At 38.5% G+C, this 14,452-nt stretch overlaps 1 protein-coding gene across 1 annotated transcript in view; it reads right to left on the reverse strand.

Annotated features, from left to right (window-relative positions):
• The window catches only part of cldn11a (claudin 11a), a 119,423-nt gene that overhangs the window by 43,100 nt on the left and 61,871 nt on the right, over positions 1–14,452 (reverse strand). Inside the window, exon 4 of the mRNA XM_008311569.3 lies at positions 382–445. The gene's annotated coding sequence lies outside the window, so the exon portion shown is untranslated. The remainder of the gene's footprint in view (positions 1–381; positions 446–14,452) is intronic.

Here is a 14,452-nt window from a genome sequence, read left to right on the forward strand (position 1 = left end):
GCGCACGCTACAAATAAAAACATGCATATATTAATATGACGATCGTTTGAAAAGTTCAGTTTCAAATGAAAAATAACGAGGTACTGTTACTACTACTACTGTAGTGGCACGAGGCCCAGGTTATCATAGAAGAAAATGTCATTAAGTATATATGCAGTATGAGGGAGTTCCAACCAAAAAAAGCATTAAGGGCTCTTGGTTTTTGTTTTAAATTCATTTTAAAGTGTCATCTGCATACACTGTGAACAAGTGTCTGTTAAACCATATATTTACTGTATATTGGCCACGATCCCAAAGTCTGAGAATGAACCTTTTCTAACTTTCAATTTTGTTTACAAATGAAGGAGAAAATATAAACTGGGAGGTTTAAATGGGACTTACTTCTATCTGATATGTAGGCCGGCTGTGGATGAGCCTGGTAACTTGCTGCTTTTTTTTTGTTGCCCTGGAATGAGAACAAAATTAAAAAAAATGAGTACAGCGATGTCTTACTGCCCCGTGGAACTGGCCACAGTTAGAAGTGCAAGCTATTGCATCTTTATCCTCATTCAACAACTGTTGGCTCCAGGTCATGAAGTGTACCACAACACAACTGAACCGAGTTAATTTACTGAAGGGCAGCAAAAAATAAAATAAAAAAAAGACAAACAAAAACGCAAACAAAAAGGTTTTCTGGTTCATTTTTTCAACCACGAGCGCAGACTGTAAAACGGGCCAGGCAAGGGTCAGTTGGCCGTAAGAGTTGGCTTCTCCAACAAGAGAGACTGTGATTTGAAAATAGTAGATGTAGATGTAGATGATGTGTTTCTTCCTGAAGCTGGTCATCAGTGAAACTTGAACCAACTTCTCTGATCACAATCCTGAGGCTACAAAAAAGTCAGGTTTCAGGACTGTTGATCATAAATGAAACGAAATGGATGTGGATTGGTAAAGGCCTTATTAAAAACCTATGAAAAGCTGAAGAAAACATTTGTATCTTCGCCCTCTGTGGTGTCATGTAACCTAAAACACAATGACAGATCCTAGTGGAGAAGCCAAAATAAATGTGAGGGTAAAGCAACACTCCATGGACTGAGTCTGAGATGACTTGTCCATGGATCTTGATGGAAGTTGCTAGTGTTAAACTGAAGTACAGGGACATGGCTGGTGTTTTACCAATGGGTTGAATACAGAAAATAATTTCACTTCACGGAATGAGGGGAGTAAAAAATGAAATAGAGAAGCATTTGAATGGCAGGTGACGTATCGAACAAATTTCAAGTCAAGTTGCTTCCGTCTCAACAAAACCTGATTCTTCACAGACCTGTGAGAGTGCAACGGTGGTTTGGGGTTTATTTGAATGTAAATTTGTGTGAATATCAGATAACCTTACTGGATTTTATTAATGCCAGCTAACATTTACCTGAGTAGTTTACTGTCATAATCAGTGCCTGAGGGCTTCTTTCAACAATGTGCGATGTCATTTTGGCAAATTACGATCCAAATGAAATAACGCAGATGGAAAAACATGGCTCAAGTGACAAATGTGATTAAGTATAATATACAATTGACCATTTTTTACACATTGGCCGGCCATTATAATAGCCATTATAATTCACTGCACAGTAATGCAGTAAATTAGAAACAACACAGTGTCAAGGTTTTTATTTAGTGGACCCTTCACTTCGTTCGCAATCCATCACTCGCTCCATTACCTCTTACTGTAAATTGCATCATAATTCACAAAAATATTTTGTTTTTGAGCAGACGTCCTGAACTAGTGATTGAGACACAAGAAACTCTGGGGGAAAGTCCTTTGAGTTTATTAATTTACCATGAAGTACTTTCTGTTTTTTCATAAAATAACAAATGATTGGTTTGTAATGCTCTCTCTTTGGTTCAACTCCAGTCTGTGATTGCATTGTTAGAAGTTGATCATTAAAGTCAGGATATGGGTGAAGACATCAGGAGGACAGGTGGACGGATGTACAACTGTGATGGAGTAATTATATTAGACTGGTCCTGGCCAGAGAGACCGCCCGTCTGTCGTCAGTTTAATTAGCAGTTACCACGTTCAAGCAATGACGAATGGCCTAGACGGTAAAGAGGCTGATTAGATTTGAATAGATCATAGACGACACAGATTAACTGGTATTACCCCCGTACAGAAGTTCTCATTACTCCTCAGCAAGTCTGTGCCCCTGCACTGAGGTGAACTCAACCCGCCTCCTCCCAATCGTCCTCCTCATCATGCTCCCACTCTTCTGGTCCCAATCTACACATTTAAAAAAAACGCTGTAAATGCTCGGGGTGAGGCACGCTGGCCTATATTAATGTAAACTCCTGCACCTAACACTGCCAACTCAGCAAAGTAAAGCCTCTCCTACGACAATGGGAGTAATAGGCACTGCTCTTACCTATTATCCCAGCTCAGTCTTAGCCACAGGGACATTAACCTGTGGAACTCAACATGTACATCTTCTTCACCATGACAGTTTACTGCAGCCATATTCATTTTACCCCTAGGTGCAGTGTGGAAAAAACCTTTGCTGCAGTTACAAGGGGATCTCTATCGTGCACAGGGAACAGTGTATATAATGTAAGGCACGTATTTTTGATTTTTTTTTTTTTCACGGCCAAGGTATAACTGCAGATGCAAATGCAGCTAATAGTTGTTTTGGTAAATAAAAAAAATGTAATTAACTTGCATGTCCCTGAGGCATGAAATTAAAAACAGACACACAATTAGTTTTCCGTGTATCAGGTCGATCAAAGACGATCTTCTCTATATTTGTTTAGATCTGGAAGATACACATTCTCAATAGTCACAGAGCCAAAGAGATTAACATTTAATTTAATCAATCTGCAGAATCTGTTCTGAAAATGAGCCAACATTTTGGATCAAAGGCCCAACTGTGATGATGAAATGAAGATGGCGGAGATGAAATAATAAAATTTAGCTTTAGAAACTAAACACAGACAAACTTTAAAGACTGAATATCTGAAACTTCAGAGTAATTGGCAGAGGGGAGAAAATTCATAGAAATCTGTGAAGACACTTTAAACTAAATCGTAACTCTGAAAGTTCTTTAATAAGTGAACGGTGTTGCAAGGTCTGTCAGTAGGATTTAAACCCCCACCCCCACCCCACCCCCAAACTCAAACAACAAGAACTGTGTATTCTTACTGGTTGGAAATGTTGTCCAGCGTCTACAAAACAAAACCTAAGAGGGAACTTTCTACTCAAAATATCACAACATTTCAAATCATATAATTATCATATTATACAATTTACATTTCACATCATCTAGGTATTATATCACATCATCTACATACCATTTCATCTGTATATTGTATCATCTCCATATCATATCATCTGCATATAACAATGTATTTTTAATTACTAGAAAAACGCAACATAAACTATATTACTGAGAACTATAGTCATGCAATTCTTCAAACTGCAGCTCTTTAGTGATTGACAGATGAACACACACAGTGCTGACGTGTAAGGAACTAAATCACGTTGCATGGCACTCATGTTGCCGTTCTAAGCTTGTTCAAAGGCCAGCACAGACTTGGAGTTTGACTCCACTGCCGAGCTGTGTAACAGCCAGGCTTCATCCACAAACAAATGTGTTCTATGTCGGATCAAATGTTCTTGTTTTTTCCATCTGTAGTCAGCGTACTTCGTGACCTTTCGTAATAGCGTTTCCTCTGTAATATTACAAATTTTAAATGAGGATCTGAGCAGATGCTTAACATCTTATATCACTGTCAAATTAACTGTGAACCCCTGCTGTAATTACTTTGCACAAATAAAAGTATGGTTGAGAGGATTGATATAAACGCACGCTGGGAGACTGTCACTCAGAGAACATTAGATTTTCCCGTGGACCTCGGTTCTTGCTGTAATAAAGCAGCTCGTCAATCTTTCCCCTTAGCACCACAGTTCTGTGCACGTTTACTGTATATTATAAATGTTAAGAGGATAACTGAGTTGGAAGCACTTGTATAGTTTTCCATTCATTCGGGAGAGCGCCATCACATGACACAGCGAGAGCTTAAATTCAGCCGCAGCTTCTGCTGATGCTTAATTCCTGTCAGTCTGACACCAACACCGGTTTTTGCACATAATCACACAGGAACCAATTTCTATTTTTTTCTGCCTTGCTTGGTGGAATTAAAAACGGAGAATATGCACCGACATTCCAATCAGCCATCTTAACAACCACGCAAAGTTAAGTTGGCAAATTACTGCTCTCAGCAATATCAGCATTTACTTGGTGTTGAATGTGAAGACACTTGTATAAAGACAAAGAGGAATAAATGACTTCATTTATCTGGATGTCATGTTTTCCTGCTGTTTGGAGCAGGCCTGAATTAAAGTGTGTGACAATCCACAGAACCTTCGTCTGGATTTCTATTTCTTCATCCATCCTCACCCTCTCTCTCTCTCTCTCTCTTTTATCCTGTATCCATCTTTGTCTTCCAGCTTTTACATTTAGAAGGTACAACAATGGATCATCTGCCTTTTCTCCACTGTATTGTCAGCTTCCTTGTGTCTTACACCAACCCACACCTACATCTACTGTATGTATCTTCTCTGGGATCATCCTTTGTCCAATGAATCACCTAGATAAGCTCAGTCCACATCCAAACAATCGCAACCTGGTTTCTTTGGTTGCATGCCATGAAATATTGGATAAAAAATACATTTTCTCATTCATTCTCCGCCTACTGTCTTTAAGACTGTAATACATTTTTTTCATGCTAATCAAGTCCTCATAGTTCTCCTTCAGCTCTCCTAAAATTGATCTCTAATTGATTTTCAACTTCATAGTTCTCCTTCAGCTCTCCTAAAATAATTGATTTTCAAATGTATTCTCTATCAACCTAACCTGCTGTACATCATTTCTAGATCTGCCAGTCCCGTAGTTTAGACCAGGATGGGCGTACTGATGTTCAAAATTTGACCACTGGCGGGCCAGTTCAGCATTGATCTACGCAGATTTCTGGACAAAATAATTTCAATAAAATGTACAATAATAAACCTAAACATTCTAAGAAAATGTGGCACATTTAATGTCTGCTCCCATTTAGTGGCATCAACAGAAATTACAATTTTTTGTTTATTTGATGTTAGGGCAGTGGTGGATTGGTGGTTAAGGAAGCGGACTTGGGTCTGCAAGAGTTTAGGTTTGAGTCCACCAACAGTCAAGTTACAATTGAGGTACTCTGAGCATGACACCGTCCCCACTGTTCACTTTGGTGATGGGTTAAAAGCAGAGGTCACATTTGGTTGTGTATAGTGGTGAGCTGAGTCACAATGACAAGGAGTTCACTTTCTTTATTTCTTGTAATGCATGAAACAAGAGGATTGACACCAGTCTTTTCCATCCCTGGTACCAGTGTTTGGCGGGCTGGAACCCAAAAGCCCAGCAGGCCGCAGTTTTCCCAGATCTGATCTCCTGGACCTCTTCTACATCTCTACTGTCCAGATTTTTCTGATATCTCATTACAAGCCTCATTTTTAGAGAACGCTCTGTTTGTTGTTTACTCAGCCACACATTATTTTGTTTGACTTGATTTCCTCAGTTCGTGTTGTTTCAGCTCTTATTGGATACAATTGAACATTCTGATTGGTGAAATGTGGGCTTCAGAGACCCAGTGAGTCTGTTTGTCTGTGAGAGGCAATAGAGGCAATTAATAATGGCCTTTGTTTGGCTGTAAACACCTGGCTGCTACAGCTGTGAGCTGACAAGCATCCTGAGAGTAAATGAATACAAATATTTAAGTTGTAAATGAAGCCTTGAAAAATTTGCCAAACAGGCAACAAAAAATGTGGGGAGCTGAATTAATTTGTAAATGCAATAGGAGTTACAGTGGGATTAAATCTGACATAACGGAAACTTGCTCTGATTGTTTTCAATCAAACAATACAAATCAATATTGTCACAGCCCTGTTTGTCTTTTCATTAATGCCTGTCAGAGGATAACTCACTGGGATGACATTGAAATGGCCACCAGCAATGTCACGGCTAAATTAAACTTTTAATTAGAACTGAAATAGTTCTTTATAATGTAGTAGTGACTGTCAGAGAGCCACATCACCATGGGAAATTTCAGCTGCCAATAAAAATTGAGTTTGTGACAAAACAAGGAGGAAAGCAGTGAATACAAAGAGCCCTGCTGTCGGGTTCGTGTCCAAATAGGCGTCATATCAGAGATGACACAGAACATGTCACTGCTTCGACATTTGGCCCCGATGATCTGCATTTAAGGCGCAGTGTTGAAGGTCGGATCCGTCTTTACTCAACATTTTAGCCTGACAGATATTTGTACTTGTAATTCAACTATTGTCTGCCCAATTAAAATTCTAAAACCAAAGCCTTTCACCAACCGTTTCCCTTTTTGCATCCACACATTTTTACACAACTCAAGGGGTTTATTGTTTAAACAGAAAGACAAACACAAAAATGATCTACGCATTTCAATGTATGATTGAATTATTAATATAATTATAATATATAACTCAAGATTTAGCTTCAAAGAGTCGGTGGATTTCAGTCACTACTGTGCATATTGACAATGACACGTCAAGATCGAGGTTAGTGAAGCCGCTGTCCTCACTAATGTTTATTGGTCTACACCCGTTCAAATCCATTTAATAACTGTGTCAGTCAACTTATTAGTCGACAACATACTTACTGTCCCATGCTTAGTGAGGCTGGTATGACGTTAGCCAGGTGTCTGACCTGAAGACGCTGGGCGTGGGGATGTTATTTTGAGCTTGAGGTGCCTTGGTGAAACTAAACTGTTTCCCCGTGTGTGTGTAAACAATGTGTGTATCTACTGTGTATTAGAGCACCATTAGGTGGATAGAGGTTGGAATTAATGGACAGTCAGATTGTGTCATTCTGTGGAACTATGTGCTCCTTTATTAGGACATATATGGCTTGACTTTTTTTTGGCAATATGTAGAATTATACTCCCCGCTCTGTACATACACCTGATCTCTGCAACAGTGACGCAGCACAAATCCCAATTGGGTATTTTTGCACTCACTGTGTATAAAAGTGGAAAATAGGCCACGGCTTTATGTTCATGAAATATGACGTTCATTTTAACGCCAATAGAGTTCCACCTTATGGTGATCGCAGTTGTCTTTTAACCACCTAAACTCATAGACTGAAAAACTCATGATTAGTAGGCTCTAAACAACCAAACGTATTCTAAAAGGCTAACAAGAGGAAGTCAACAAACCTAGGGACAACGGACATCATCTTGGCCTCGTAGAGAAACGAAATAAAGAATCCAGAGAAGATTTAGTGTAGGATCACAGAAACAAACAAACAACCCTCAAGATCATCCATCAATTATTTTACGTAAACCTTACCCAAAATAACAAAAAAGAAAGGTCGCAGACAAGGTTTTTAAAGGGCCATCGGAGGTAAAAGGCTAAAATATGCAAGAATCTGCAGAGAAGATCAATATGCAAAGGTGTCACAGAGTGATGAGTCCAAGTTTGACATTTATGGTGGAAGGTGGAAGGTTCCAAATCCTCTTTGGAACATTTTGTAAATCATAAGGCAAGGCTCAGTACTGGTTTGGGGCTGCATTTCAAACAGATACACATTAAATAGCTAACATGAACATAGCCACCACGTTGTCTTTAATAAATACTGACTGCAAGTGTAAAAACAATTGTAAAAGTTCTATTTTTTTACTTCTATAATGTGGTTTGGCTCCATTAAAAGTGCCAGCTTTTTTGGCTCCCAACTGACTCCAAAGATTTTTTTTCTATTATGGTTTTTTATATTTGATGTGGAACAAACTTCTTGAAAAAAGCAAATTTATAAAATTAAACAACATATACAAAAAAAGATCCAAAGCCAGATTCTCTGTAGACTTAAAGCTTAGAGAAGAAGATCCGGTTCTTCTTCCTGATTGGACAGAAGCCTCTGGGAGCCGACTCCAATCGTTACCTCAAAGAGCCGGTTTTAGTGAGAGATCACAAGCTTCTTGACTTTATTAGTTACACTAGAACACCTCAGCTTAAATATTTAGGCTTGGATCTGGCTTTGTGCATCTAAGTGCAGCGTTCTGTGTTGAATATACAGTACTTTGCATCTGCAGCACAGTCTCGTCTAGATGCTTCATTTCCATCTGTTCTTCCGCCCCTGTTTACTTGCCCCCGTGATACTGACAGAAGAAAGAACAACACGCTGTTGGCCAACCACGAAACCACATCTGTGGATTCTCTGTCTCCAGCGCACAGCACTGCAACAGGTGTTAGGTGCACTCATCCGCAGAGTTAAAAAGACTCCTCTGATACATGTGCACCTTTTAATTGCTGCCTCTGATTAAAGCAGAGACGCTGGATGTTTTTGAAACCCTGTTCAGTGGAGCATACAGGAAGGAGAAGCACAGCGCAGAAAAAAGGCTCCAGGTTATCTTCAACTTCCACCTTGGGAAAGTTTAAATAATTACCAAGATCTGAGAATATTCTCCTGCTCATTACACACCCAGTCCCACGATTGGTCCTCATCATGTTCCATAATTTCTCCCATTGGCTGGAGTCAAGTCTGTCCAATTTCGCTGAGAAATTGAGGTCTTTCCCCTTCAGCGACCCTGACCTGTGCCAGGCCTTGTTGTTTGACTGACAGCCCATTAGCTGACCATTGATTGGTTAAATCTTGGCATGTGTGAGCCAACCTAATTAGGACCAGCTCCCTCTTCATGTCAGAAAAGACCCTTGGAGGTCTAATGCGTTTGGACAAGAATTTCATGAGAGAGTGAGATATGCAGCACAGCTCTGTTCAGCAGCGAGTCTATCAGAGGCTCACATGCACTCACAGAAAATGGTAAGTGCAGTAGGATATAATATGCACATTTTAATCAGTCCGCGCAGCATTAAAATACACAAATACACACCCGCTTGGGTATAGAACTCTGGTTCACACTCACAAATACAGTTCATTCACTTCAAAACTGCCCAGGGTTCTGATTAACCTTTTGCCCTAATCACCTACAAAGACCCTCCGTGTCTCAAAGGTAGGTGACGTAATGGACACACACACGTACACACACATTTAAAGCACACCTGAGTTCACATTAACATGCAAGCTCAGCTTTGTATCCGTCTCTTTCCTCACACAAATAAACAGATGCCTATTTTAGATGCATGCTTTAAAAAACAGATGCTTTTCAAAGTCAGGTAAACAGATTTAAAAAATATATACAGTATATACTGTATATTTGTTTAATTTACTTTATAAAATATAGTGGTATATTCAAAAACTTTCAGCAAAGTTCTGCCACTGACTTGACTAAAGGTCTGTAGAAGGGTACAAATTATCGGTGGAACGCACGTATAGCAGTTATGAATGTTACAGGAACTTTTGGAATTTGATACTTTTTTGGCAATTTTTTTTTATTGCATGTTACACTACTACATCAATCCATATATCAATACATTGATATGCCGATACTTGTGTGAGTGTCAGTATATTGATACCACAAAATCTATACTCCCATCACTTATGTATAGATTTTCTGTTTTGTTTTGTTTTTTTGTATGGACTATTGCCACAGATCTAATGCATTTAGATCTTTTTGAGTCCGAAATAAAGACACTTACAATAAAACATTTACAAATATTTAGTAATATTTAGCATTCGCTTCATTCTTTAAAGATTATTCATTTGTTTCCAACTGAAAACACCTAATATTGAGTTTGTAGAGTATACAATTCAGTTGTATGTAGTGTAGTATTTCACCCGAGCGTTTGAGGCTTCTGTAGCCACTCAGTGTGAGGAAACACACTGTCCTCCGTGAAGTGGACTACATGGAGGCTTTCTCTGTGGAAACTGGTTTGGCCTGCAGCTCCTACTGTACATGGAGCTCATTTACCACTGTCTGCACCACAGATGGTCACTGGCTGATTCCACCACCCTCCTGTCATTAGTCATTGTGCTCTCTCCTCTCCAATTACACTGCAGCAACAACACTATTCCCCCTCGAACCCACACTCCATTTTGGACTTTAATGGTTTTGTGAATTCAGTCATGAAAATCGGAACTTTTTTTTTTCCCACGAAAGATTTGTGCTGATTAAATTTTTTTTTCTTTGGAAAGCCAAACTATGTTGATAAAATAATAATGCAGGAGTGTGTTAAGTCTCATCCTGGGCCTAGTTGTTTGACATCTGGATTTATTTTATGTGACCCAGAAATTAAATTTTCATTACCTGTCAGCAGGGGCAGAAAGTCCCCAGTTTTAAGGTCTTCGACACAAACCTGCTACCATGTATCCTCTTGGCTTGATTTTAGTGTGCTTTTCTGACTTCTCATACTTTTATGGATGAGATCTTTGGATTTGTTTGTGATAAAATGTTTAGGATTTTCCAAATATTTTAGGTGAGGTGGTTTTTATATATATTATATATAATAATATATAAGTAATACTCCTTTATTTGTCCCACAATGGGGAAATTTACCGCAAAAGTCTTTGCAACTGACAAAGGACACGCCATTAAATATGTGGTTCCTCTGGGGCTCGAGGAACTTCTGCATGTACGCCGTATGTGTAAGGCAGGTGTGACAACCGTTACACTATGGAAACACAAAGATGTTTTGGGTTTGTAAAATTTGACAAAATTCTACTACTTTCTGTACTTCCAGTTTTTTGGATGTATTTTGTATTTTGTAAGTTCAGAAACAAATTAATTTGTCCTCCATTTTGATTGTAATGTGAGGTCATTTGTGTGAACCTTAGTCATAATCATTCAATGCATTACACAACATAGTAATCAAACAGACTGTCTTTGCAAAAAAATAAAAGCATCAATAGTACTGAATGTTGGAGAATGTTAGGAATAAAAATGTTAAAATCATATTTTCCCTGTAAAACATCATATTTTGTAGAGTCAGGAAGGTATTTTCCCTCCAAGGTCTTTTTGAGGACATGGCTCTAACTCGATTTGTTGATGAGCCTGAGTCTGGACGAAGAGATCAGGAAGAACTCTGGCCCACGCAAACTCAAAAAACACATGGTTTCTCCAGCGATTCAAACATCACTGACACAATACATATCAAAATAACATAAGCAAAACACACCAACAGTGGTTCACCGAGGTCGGCTCAATTTTAATAATGAATAAGTGATATCTTTGTGACTCTAATGATTTCACAGCCAGTGTTTTGTTTAAGTTAGCAACGAATACGTAGTCAATTTGTACGAAGAGATCAGGAAGAACTCTGGCCCACGCAAACTCAAAAAACACATGGTTTCTCCAGCGATTCAAACATCACTGACACAATATATATCAAAATAACACAAGCAAAACACACCAACAGTGGTTCACTGAGGTCGGCTCAATTTTAATAATGAATAATATGATATCTTTGTGACTCTAATGATTTCACAGCCAGTGTTTTGTTTAAGTTAGCAATGTATACGTAGTCAATTTGTTGATATCACTGGATAAAAGTATTTATTTAATCATTTAGTGGCGAGGCAATCATTTTACAATCTTTGTCTGAGGAGTTATTTTTCCCTGTTTCTCAATCAGCATTGTGCATCATCAATTAAAAGTAATGCACACATTTAGGTTCATTTTCAGGGTATGGAAAGTAATTATTACCTTTGGTGGTAATCCAGATTTGGATTTGCAGATTTAAAAAGAAAAAGAAAAAACCCCCAATAATTAACCTTGCAAAAAAAGGGCGACTTCAACGTGACGACGTGGGAAACAGCAGTCTTGGTTGTTTGTACGAGTTTGTCCTCTGAGTGTTTTCTTTCATTAGATTCTATCCCTTTTATCTACCTAACAAACTGTCAAATTAGAAAACTAATTAACTTCTCGCATATGATTTTATAACCCATACTTTATGACTGTGGGTAAGATTAAACTGCATTTCCAAGAGATAAAATCTTTAATGGCCCAGATGCATAAATGTGAAGGTCTATATACAGTACATGACAGTTGTGCATGTAAAAACAAGTCTTTGAGCCACATTTATCAAAGTCATCTTGGTGGAGTGTTTCTTTAAAATTTATACCAAATATTAAATGTTTCACTACTGAAAAAAGAAAAACCCCAAATAAACAGTGTTTTCTGCCTCATCTGCTCGTCCTCTTTCACAACAATACTGGACTGATCTTCAATGTAACCCCACCCCTATCCTCAACCCATCTGTCACTCAGACCACACATTTCTCTGCCATGTTACTGCCATCATACAGGTCTTGCACCGCCTTCAAGTACTTATCTGCTAGGCAACTAACGATGACTTATCAAATATTGTCATTGTATTACAGTACATTAAAGTTCTTGTTTCCTATTAATAAGCAACAAATAAATAATTCCTGCAAGTCCTGCAATTAACTTTCCTGAATGGTGTTAAACTGCTGACAACTGATAAAAACTTTTTCTTTAGTCTAAGTTTAACAGTCTGTACCATACCTGTCTTATTGCTAAATCACGACACGTAATCCTTGTGCTTGAAAATTGGTAGCAAAGTACTTTGGTTTTGTCCGGTATACTCTTTGCTTTTAAAAACGACTGATTAAACAAAAGATTAACTGCCCCTGTCTGCTGACCACGCACCCTTACAAATTATTAGTCCTTGGGTGCTTAATCCTTCTTCACTAATACTGTGTATTTGTGTATATAATGGCATTGTCACGTCATTGAGCTTTTGACAAAAAATTTAAAATTATTAATAATTGGTATTATAATTAATATGAATATACATACAGTATATATGAATACATATATAAACAGTATATACATTGCATACATTTGTACATGTATATGTACATATATACAGAATATACATAAATACACAACTTTAATCACTTGACAGTTTTTTAAGTATTTACATATACTTAGACATACATTCATATATACTGTATGTGTATATGCACATGTACATACATGTATGTGTTCTTATATGTATATATATATATATATATATATATATATATATAGGGTATATATTTTGTATTTAAATATATATATATAACATAGTACTTCTAAAACACACTGTCCTACAGGTATTTGGTGCTGGTGACTCTGAACTGACTTCTGTATGTTTGAACAACCAGGCTAAAACACCATCACTAACCAGGAGCTCTGGACTAATGCTCTGCTTCATTAGTCTCATGTGGACTACAGTTCTTGATAAGGTCAGTTTGAATTGGGGGAGGCAGGGAGGGGGCTCACTGTTGCTGCTGCTGTTGCTTCCAGATAAGTCTCCTACCATACAGCAGTGTCTTTGTTCATCAGGCAGAACAGAAGGGGGAAGAGAAGTGAAGGAAATGAAATGAACTCATGCTGTTAATTCATTTCAAACGGAGACAGGAGCCCACGCTGCACCAAATCTTCTCCAAACCTTTTCACTTTGCCACAGATGCGTCCCGTCCCATTCTCCCCTCATGACCCTTTCTTTCTCTATTGTCTTTCTTTTCCATTTTTTCCCCATCAGTCCTCGTGTCTGCCTCTGTCTTGCTCCTTGTTAGTAAGCACTGTGCTAAAAGGTGATATTAGTGCTTTTATTGTCGTGCCAGGAATACTAAAGCAAGGCTCTTTGGCATTTCTACAGACTGTCTGCTACCTGGCTCTGCACTGCCAGGTTATTTAGGAGTACATTTACACACGGGCGAGCACACACACAAAGGCATGTAGACAAACACAGACTATTCCCCCTGACAGGAGAGCACTCACCCTTACTCAAATTGGCAGTTGTTGTTGGCTCATCCTTTCGCTGAACCACTACATTCTCCAGCAGTCTTTTCACTGGTGTGATTGCAGGTTTTGTTTCAGGAAATAATCACTGACATAGCCTAATGCTGTTGTGCTGTTGGTTTGTCCGTCTGGGGACAAACAGCAAATATGCTGCTTTAGTTATAGAGAGATGAAATATGTTAGGAGGAGCGGGGGAATGAAAATGAAATTTCAAGAGAGGATGAATTAGATGTAACCACTTGGCTCTGAGGGAGAAGATGAAGTGAATGTTTTTTTTATAAAATGAGTAGATGTGCCGTCAAGTGTTAAGTCCATTTTCCCGAGAAGCTGGTGGCACCAGTTTATTATTGGTTCCCTTTGGATTTGTATGATTACATTTTTTGAATGGTTGATAAAATCAGGTGGATACTAAAGGTGAACGTTCTGCTGCTAAGACACACTTTGAGCACAGACCGCTGAATTAACTCTTAATGATAGACGATAGATGACAAACCTGGACTCATGAGACATTTTTCAAACCAAAACAAGGGGTCCCCGACTTAAGTCAGAGTTCCATTCCTACAGTGCAACGTAAGTTGTTTTTTTTTTACCATGTCAGAACTCACATACTGCACATAGGTCTCCACAGCCTGTGGTGCCTTCAGGTGATCAGTCGGGGAGTTCCATAGTTGTGAAGCAGTACTTGATGAAATGCTCTCTCTCCCCTGGTGTAAGTTTAATCT

Source organism: Cynoglossus semilaevis, chromosome 1 (assembly GCF_000523025.1).
Source record: "Cynoglossus semilaevis isolate Cse_v1.0 chromosome 1, Cse_v1.0, whole genome shotgun sequence".
Taxonomy (NCBI): domain Eukaryota; kingdom Metazoa; phylum Chordata; class Actinopteri; order Pleuronectiformes; family Cynoglossidae; genus Cynoglossus; species Cynoglossus semilaevis.